At 42.6% G+C, this 7,838-nt stretch overlaps 1 long non-coding RNA gene across 1 annotated transcript; it reads left to right on the forward strand.

The window, feature by feature from the left end:
• Window positions 1–432: 432 nt before the first annotated feature.
• LOC141374574 (uncharacterized) lies at window positions 433–1,581 on the forward strand. Its single transcript, XR_012381584.1, has 3 exons — window positions 433–733; window positions 1,075–1,231; window positions 1,365–1,581. It is a non-coding gene; the product is annotated as an uncharacterized lncRNA (long non-coding RNA).
• Window positions 1,582–7,838: the final 6,257 nt, after the last annotated feature.

Consider the following 7,838-nt stretch of genomic DNA (forward strand, 5'->3'; position numbering starts at 1 on the left):
CTGCCAAGTTTGATGGAGACACAGTGACTAGGGTAAAGTGCCCAAGCTCTCTGTCAAGAGGTAATCAGGGCGCCTGGGTGGCTCAGTTGGTTAAGCGACTGCCTTCGGCTCAGGTCATGATCCTGGAGTCCCGGGATCGAGTCCCACATCACGCTCCCTGCTCAGCAGGGAGTCTGCTTCTCCCTCTGACCCTCTTCCCTCTCATGCTCTCTATCTCTCATTCTCTCTAATAAATAAATAAAATCTTTAAAAAAAAAAAAAGAGGTAATCAGCATGAAGGTCTCAACTACTCCCTCAAACCAAGAAGGGAGATGGGGGTACACAGCGAACAAGGGAGACAGTTTACCCTGCCAGAACACCCCAACCCCACTATTCTTGGGAAATCCAGAAATTTTACTTTCCTGAATCTGCAGCCACTTATGCACTCTGATATTTGCCCCTGACCACAGAGGTGAGGTATATATGCACTTAATGTATGTTTGACACGTGGTAAGTACTTAACAAAAGATAGCAATTAAAATCATCATATTATTATTTCCCCAGACAAGCATTCCTCTCTTCCCAGATGCCTTATCTACCTCCTCCCAAATCCTTGGTAAAAAGAGTCAAGGGTAAGCGCCCCTCTAGCACACTCAGGGCCTTCAAAGCCAAGTTACAAATTGAAAGTGCCAGCAAGCAATTCTCCCAAGTACACTATGGAGACCCTCGTCACAGAGGCCATGAGAAGCTGCCGGTAAGAACTTCTGTCTTCCCCTGGATCCCCCCTTCACCTCTCACCTTGTTACAGGCCTGAGGGTAGGTCGGGGCTGAACCGTTGGGAGAGGAGTCTGATGTTTAAATCCTGGATCTTTCCCAACCTAGAGCAATTGTGAGCAAGTTAACCTCTCTGCACAAATGTTTTCTCCTCTGCCAAAAGAAAAAGAAAACAAACCTTGCTTACTAAGCACCAGACATTGCATTTTTCTCTGGGACTCCTTGTAACTCCTTAGCTGACAGAGGGTGCTAAGCATAATATGCAGGGAGGGGAAGATTTGCTCCTTTTCCTTTTCCAACTGCTCTCTGACCCCTCAAAAGGGCGTAGGTTCACGGGCACCAACTGAGGATCAAATGACCACCAGGACCTCCTACATGCCCTTGTTTTCTGAAAGGTTGAACCTATGTAAGCCCAAAGTCAACAGCATCAAATGGGAGCCAAACACAATTTCTCTACTGAACAAAGGAAAACATTCAGGTACAAAGGAAAGACTGAGTCTTTCCAGATACACATGGCAAAAAAAAAAAAAAAAAAAAAAAAAAAGCCAGCTTCATGGGGGAGACACAACTCAGCTCCAGCCTGGCCCTAATCTCTCTGCCTATTTTTACAGGCCAGTCCAGCTGCCTGAAAGCCAGCTCCAGAAGTACTTAGGACAACAGGACTCAAAACTCCCAAATGTAATAATCATGGGGGAAAGAAACTGCCCAAGTAACCTATGTAAAAATGCAGAGTTCAGGACACACGTCTCCTAACCAACTCCAACTTAAAACCAAGGTCCCACGAAAACCACCTCACAGCTAGATTCAGCTTTCCCACTGGGATTTCCCAGCCACACCCTAACCCTAATCCAGGTCTTTGAAACTACCTGAGCCAAGGGTGAGTAACCTGGTTAGAAAGGAACAATGCACTGTGTGTCCTAGAAGGTCTGAGGTCAGGGTGTTTCCCTCTAACAAATGAATGGCAAAGCATTGAGACTTTTCTCAAGTCAGTACCATCAATGAACTACATTCTATCTGAGCTACGGTGTCTGCTCACTGCTGCTTTTTTTCCCTTTACATTCTTTGAGATTATAATTCACATACCATAAAATTCACCCTTTTAAGGTGTATAATTTGGTGGTTTTTAGTTTTGCTCACTGCTGCTGGGGTCTAAATTTCAGAGTGGAGAAAGTGGCATGGGAAAGGAAGGAGAACAAGAGGGTCTGAATTTGATTCAAGCAAACAAACAAAATCTGCCACGTGGAGAAAGTACCCCAAAGCCTAAGGGAGATTGTGATCAAAATCTAAATACCAGGTCTCTCTCTTAAAAATATTTACGATATTGAGGGCGCCTGGGTGGCTCAGTTGGTTAAGTGACTGCCTTCAACTCAGGTCATGAGTCCCGCATCGGGCTCCCTGCTCAGCAGGGTGTCTGCTTCTCCCTCTGACCCTCCCCCCTCTCATGTACTCTCTCTCTCTCTCTCAAATAAATAAATAAAATCTTAAAAAAAAAACTTTAAAAAAATATTTACGATATTGAAAACAGGATTATGTTTCTGGTTTTAAGGGAGGGATAAGCAGTGGAAGAGGCAACCGAATGTAACCAGCCATATCCTTGAGAGATGCTAAGGCTTACTACTTCGAACAACAGACCCAGGGCCCTCCTTTCCCCAAGTCAGGAAAAGGCATATCACACTGCCCTCTAGTAGCCAGCCCAGGAAATGACAGCCAGCCACGCGCCGGACAGGCTTGAAGGTCCTCTGCCCGGGAGGATGTGCTGTGCTCATGCACACAAAGGCAGAGAAATCGGAGGGAGAAGGAATTTATAAGTTTTCACCAATGCCTACCAAACACAGAGCTCACCTACAGTAGAATCTATCTGCTTCCCTTCCGCCTCAGTCTCTGCTTGAAAACAGATTCCTTTGTTAAGGAAAAAAATAAATGTGGCTTAAGGTTTCCAAAAAAAATTGGAGCCTGTCTTAATTAGGCTGCTGTACTTCAGGTTGCTATACCAAAAATACCATAGACTGGGGGGGCTTAAACAACATATACTTCTTTCTCACAGGTCGGAGGCTGGGTGGAGGGGCCAAGATCAAGACACTAGCAGCTTGATTTGGTGTCTGGCAAGGGCTGGCTTCCTGATTCAGAGGCCAGCTTCTCTCTGTGTCCTCACATGGTAGAAAGAACAAGGGAGCTCTCTGGGGTCTCTTTTACATGAGGCTCCACCCTCAGGACCTAATCACCTCCCAAAGTTCCTACTTCCTAATACCATCACCTTGGGGCTAGGATTTCAACATGGGAATGTGGGGCGCTTGCCATTCAGTCCATAAATAGCCTCCTAAAGTAAATTGTTCCTCAGAAAGTGTGGGGCCCAACTAAAATGAAGTTAAAACCTGAACCCATGTGGAAATAAAACCCAGCTGTGTACAAGAGTTGTGACAAAGGGCTAGGAGTTGAATGTATTCACTGCCATTTCTGGCTAAGGAAAGGGGATGGCTTACAAAACAGCTTGCAAAAGTATAAACTCCAAAGTACTAGTAACTTAAGAGTAGGTCCAGGGCCCAGAGCCAATATTCACTGGGGCCTTTTTGTAAAATAAGCTTGTTATTTTGGAAAAAAATTTAACTTACAAGTTGTAAAGATATAGAGAGTTTTGTTTTATTACTCTTTACCCAAAGTTCTTGACTGTTAACAAACTGCTTATATAACTATGGTACACTTGCCAAAATTAAGAGATTAACAATGGCATATTTCTAGGAACTAAACTCAAGACTTTATTTGGATTTCACCAGTTTCGCCACTAATGTTCTAACCTTGGGCCTTTTTACATAATGTTTACAGCAAGGAGCCAAAGGACCAGAAAGGCAGTAGGACACTAGGTTCTAGTCCCAGCTCTGTTTCATGCTAACTGTAGAACCTTCGAGTTTGTTTTCTGACCGTGTCTCCTCTCTGACATACCTCCAACTCACAAATGCTGATTCTAGACGCAATTCCAGCTTACCCTTCATCTCTCTGCCTAAGCACTTCTCTGACAGCTACTACCTAGAGTGAAGGAAGAGACATCTCCAACTTAGCAGTGACTCCAGCTGAGACTCTCCAGTTAGAGAACAGAGACCCTTTGGGAATTTCCAGATTTCAAAATTGCTTCAAAATCCACATGTCTCAGATGGTTGGAGGATGGACAGTTAGGGGTCTGAGAAGTACACACTGCAGCAGAGACCAGAGCTGTCCATAAACATCCATTTTTCCCTTCTTCCTGGGTGTGCGTTACATTTCTGAGGCTCTCTTGAATTAGGGGGACCATGCAACTAAGTTTTAGCCAACAGAGTGTGAGTGGAAGTTTGCACCACTTCTAGAGCTGGCCCGTTATATCTGCTAAGCAATTTCCCAAGCTCTGCTCGACTCACTAAAATGACACCACCCAAAGCAACCTTGGAGGCTGTGTTAGCATTGGCATCAGCCCTAAAAGACTGCCCCTACCACTACCCCAATCTGAAACTACCCTGGACCTTACATGAGTGAAGAAAGAGAAAAAAAAAATTCTATTGTGATAAGTTAGTCCATTTGGTGGCTGTCATGACAGTTTAGCCTAACACAGTGCAAAATGTCAATTCCATTAGAGCAAGACCTTGCTTCTGGATCCGTGTTCGGGGGCCTCAGGTGCACGGAACTGAGATGACCACATGCCACATTCATCCACGCAAGGCCTGTCTTCTGTTTTCCTTTCCCTCCATCATTCCCCCTTCCAGTCCCATTCTGTCCCCTCCCATAGACCCTATTCCAGTGAGTTAAGGTGTATATAAACTCCTTAAAAAAATGTTGCTTAGGGTGTTTAATTTACTTTGCTGGGTTTTGCTGTAAATTGAATTCTTCTTTATTTTCCTCACCTGGAGTCTATCATGTCACAGCAGTTCCTAACAGCCTGCATCTGACTGCTTTTATAATATTCTATCATATGCATATGCCACATTTCATTTATCAATTCCCTTAGGGACAGACGTCTAAGTTGCTTCCAGCTTCTTGCTACCCAAACTATACATAAACATCCTTTTATGTGACTCCTTGTGGATCTGTGCAGGTTTCTCTGAAGGCTATAGCCAGGAATGGAACTGCTTTGATGTATACACATACTAATGCATTAGTTACCTACTGCCGTATAACAAATTACCTCAAAACTCAGCAGCTTCAAACAATAACACCCACAGAATGAGAGAAAATGTTGGTAAACCATGTATCTGATAAGAGACTTGAAACCAGAATATATAAAGAACTCTACATAAGAGTGTGTCTGTGTGTATATGTGTGTGTATGTGCACATGTACGCATGACAATCCAACTGAAAAATGGGCAAAGGATTTGAATAAACATTTCTCCAAAGAAGATATATAAAAATGTTAAACAACATCAGGCATTAGGAAAGTGTGACCACTTCACACCCACAAGCACGGCCGTCAATTAAGGCAGAGAGTAACAGGTGTTGGCAAAGGTATGGAGAAACTGGAACTCTCATACGCTGCTTTGGAAGTTTGGCAGTTCCTAAAAAGTTAAACATGGGGTTACCTTATGACCTAGCAATTCGATTCCAAGAGAAATGAAAATGTATGCCCATACAAAAACTTGTACATAAATGTTCACAGCAGCATCATTCACAACAGGCCAGAAGTAGAAACAACTCAAATGGGTCCATCAACTAATAAATGAATAAAATGTATGCTATCCATACAAGTGAATATTATTCAACCAAAAGGAGGAATGAAGGACTTGATATGTACTATAACACAGATGAAACTCAAAAACATTATGCTCAGTGAAAAGAGACACAAAAGGCCACATACTGTATGACAGCCCCATTCACATACTACATGAAATGTCTCTAATAGGCAAATCTAGAGACAGAGATTAGATCAGTAGTTGCCAGGGGATGGGGGAGGTGGGGACAAGTGGGGAGTGATGGATGCTAATGGATACAAAGTTCTTATATTCACAGAGTGATCCAAATGTTTTAAAATTAATTGTGGTGATAGGTGCACAACCCTGTGATATCTAAAAACCACTGAACTATACTTCATGGGAAATGAGTAAACTGTATGGTGTGTGAGTTATATCTCAATAAAGCTTTTAAAAAAAATGAACACCTGGGGCACCTGGGTGGCTCAGTCGGTTAAGCTTCTGCCTTTGGCTCAGGTCATGATCCTGGGGTCCGGGGATCAAGACCCGCATCAGGGTCCCCGCTCAGTGGGGAGCCTGCTTCTCCCTCTCCCTCTGCCTGCCGCTCCCCCTGTTTGTGCTCTCTCACTCTCAAAGAAATAAACAATCTTTTTAAAAAACTGAACACTATTATCTCGCTCTTTCTTTGGGTCAAGAATTTATAGCTAAGTGATTCTGGCTCAGGATCTCTCATGAGGTTGTGGTCACATGTCGACTGGGGCCACATTCATCTAAAGGTTTGAATGGAGGGAGAATATCCACTTCCAAGGTGGGTCACTCACACTGATGGGTAACTCGGTGCCATCTACTGGTGAGAGGCCTTAGTTCCTTTCCACACAGACCTCTCCAGATGGCTGCTTGAGTGTTCTCATGACATGGCAGCCAGCTTCTTCCAGAGCAAGGGATCCAGGAAAGTACAAGACAGATTCAGTGTCTTTTATGACCTAGCCTCAGAAGTCACATGCTTCCAGTACATCCTATTGGTTACACAGGACAGCCCTATTCATTATGGGAGCAGACTATACAGGACTTGAATACCAAGAGTCAGGAATCATCAGGGGCCATCCTGGAAGCTGGCTATTAATACTTGATGAATAGGAAGACAAAAATAGTAACAGCCAACAATTTTGTGACACACACTATGTGCAAGCACTGTTCTAAGCTCACAATAAACCTATGATGAGGTAGGTACGATTATCTTCATTTCACAGATGAAGAAACTAAGGCACAAAGAAGTTAAGTAGCTTACCAAGATCACACAGTTAGTAAAAGACATAGCGGGGATTCAAACTCAGGCAGTATAGCTCCAGAGACACACTCTTATACATAATACTGCATCCAAGATATTACTTAATTCCAATTAAGTGTTGCCCATTTGTTCTCCAGAACGGATGCACCAGTTGAAACTCCCCATAAGTTCTCATCCCCCATGAGAGCTCAGTCTCTTACTTTTGCCAAACCAATAGATATAAAGTTGAAACATACTAACATTTTATTTTGTTTCTCTAATTACCAATGAGGTGATATACTTATTAGTCATTCTGGTTTTCCCTTTAGATTTTACCTATTTATATTTTTTGTCCATTTTTATTTTGTTTTTTTTAATTCTATTTATTTTAGAGCGAGTGAGTGAACACAGAGGGAGAAGGAGAAGGAGAAGCAGACTCCTTGCTGAGCAGAGAGCCCAATGCGGTGCTCGATCCCAGGACCCTAAGATCATGACCTGAGCTGAAGGCAGATGCTTAGTGGCACCCCTTATTTTGTGTTTTTTCTTTCTGATTTACAGTAGTTCCTTCTATATTAGTCTTTTACGTATGCAATCCCTTGTCAGTTTTAAACTTTGCAAATATTTCTCCTAATCTATATACATCTTTAGCTTTGACTGTGAGATGCTTTGTTAACCAGAAATCGTTAATTATGAAGTAGTCGAAGGTATCAAATCTTATGGATTCTGCCTTGGGGATCTTACTTAACAAACCTACCCTCACCCCAAGGTCACAATGACATTCTCTGATTTTTCCTACTGGCTTTAACATTTTGCCTTTCATTTAGATCTTTAATCGCTTTGGAATGTCTTTGTTTTATATGGTTTGAGGTAGGGATCCAACTTTATTTTTATCCATACATAAGCCAATTTTCTAAGCACCATTACCTATTTTTCCTCACTAATTTGTGACATTACCTTTATCATACACCATGTCTCCTAATAGCTATGTCTATTCCTAAGTTTAGTTTAGCACTAATTCATATTTTCTAAGAGGAAGGACCCATTGCTGAAGTTTTTACTCACACTGCTTTCTACATTAATGAAAAATCCAACCACCACCCTCCAAGATCCATCGGGGTTCATCATTAGCTTGTATTCTTCCCCAAAACAGAATACCCAGTTAAGAACATGA

The sequence above is a fragment of the Callorhinus ursinus genome, unplaced genomic scaffold, assembly GCF_003265705.2.
Source record: "Callorhinus ursinus isolate GAN/ISIS: 27379988/994484 unplaced genomic scaffold, GSC_fseal_2.0 scaffold19, whole genome shotgun sequence".
NCBI classification, from domain to species: domain Eukaryota; kingdom Metazoa; phylum Chordata; class Mammalia; order Carnivora; family Otariidae; genus Callorhinus; species Callorhinus ursinus.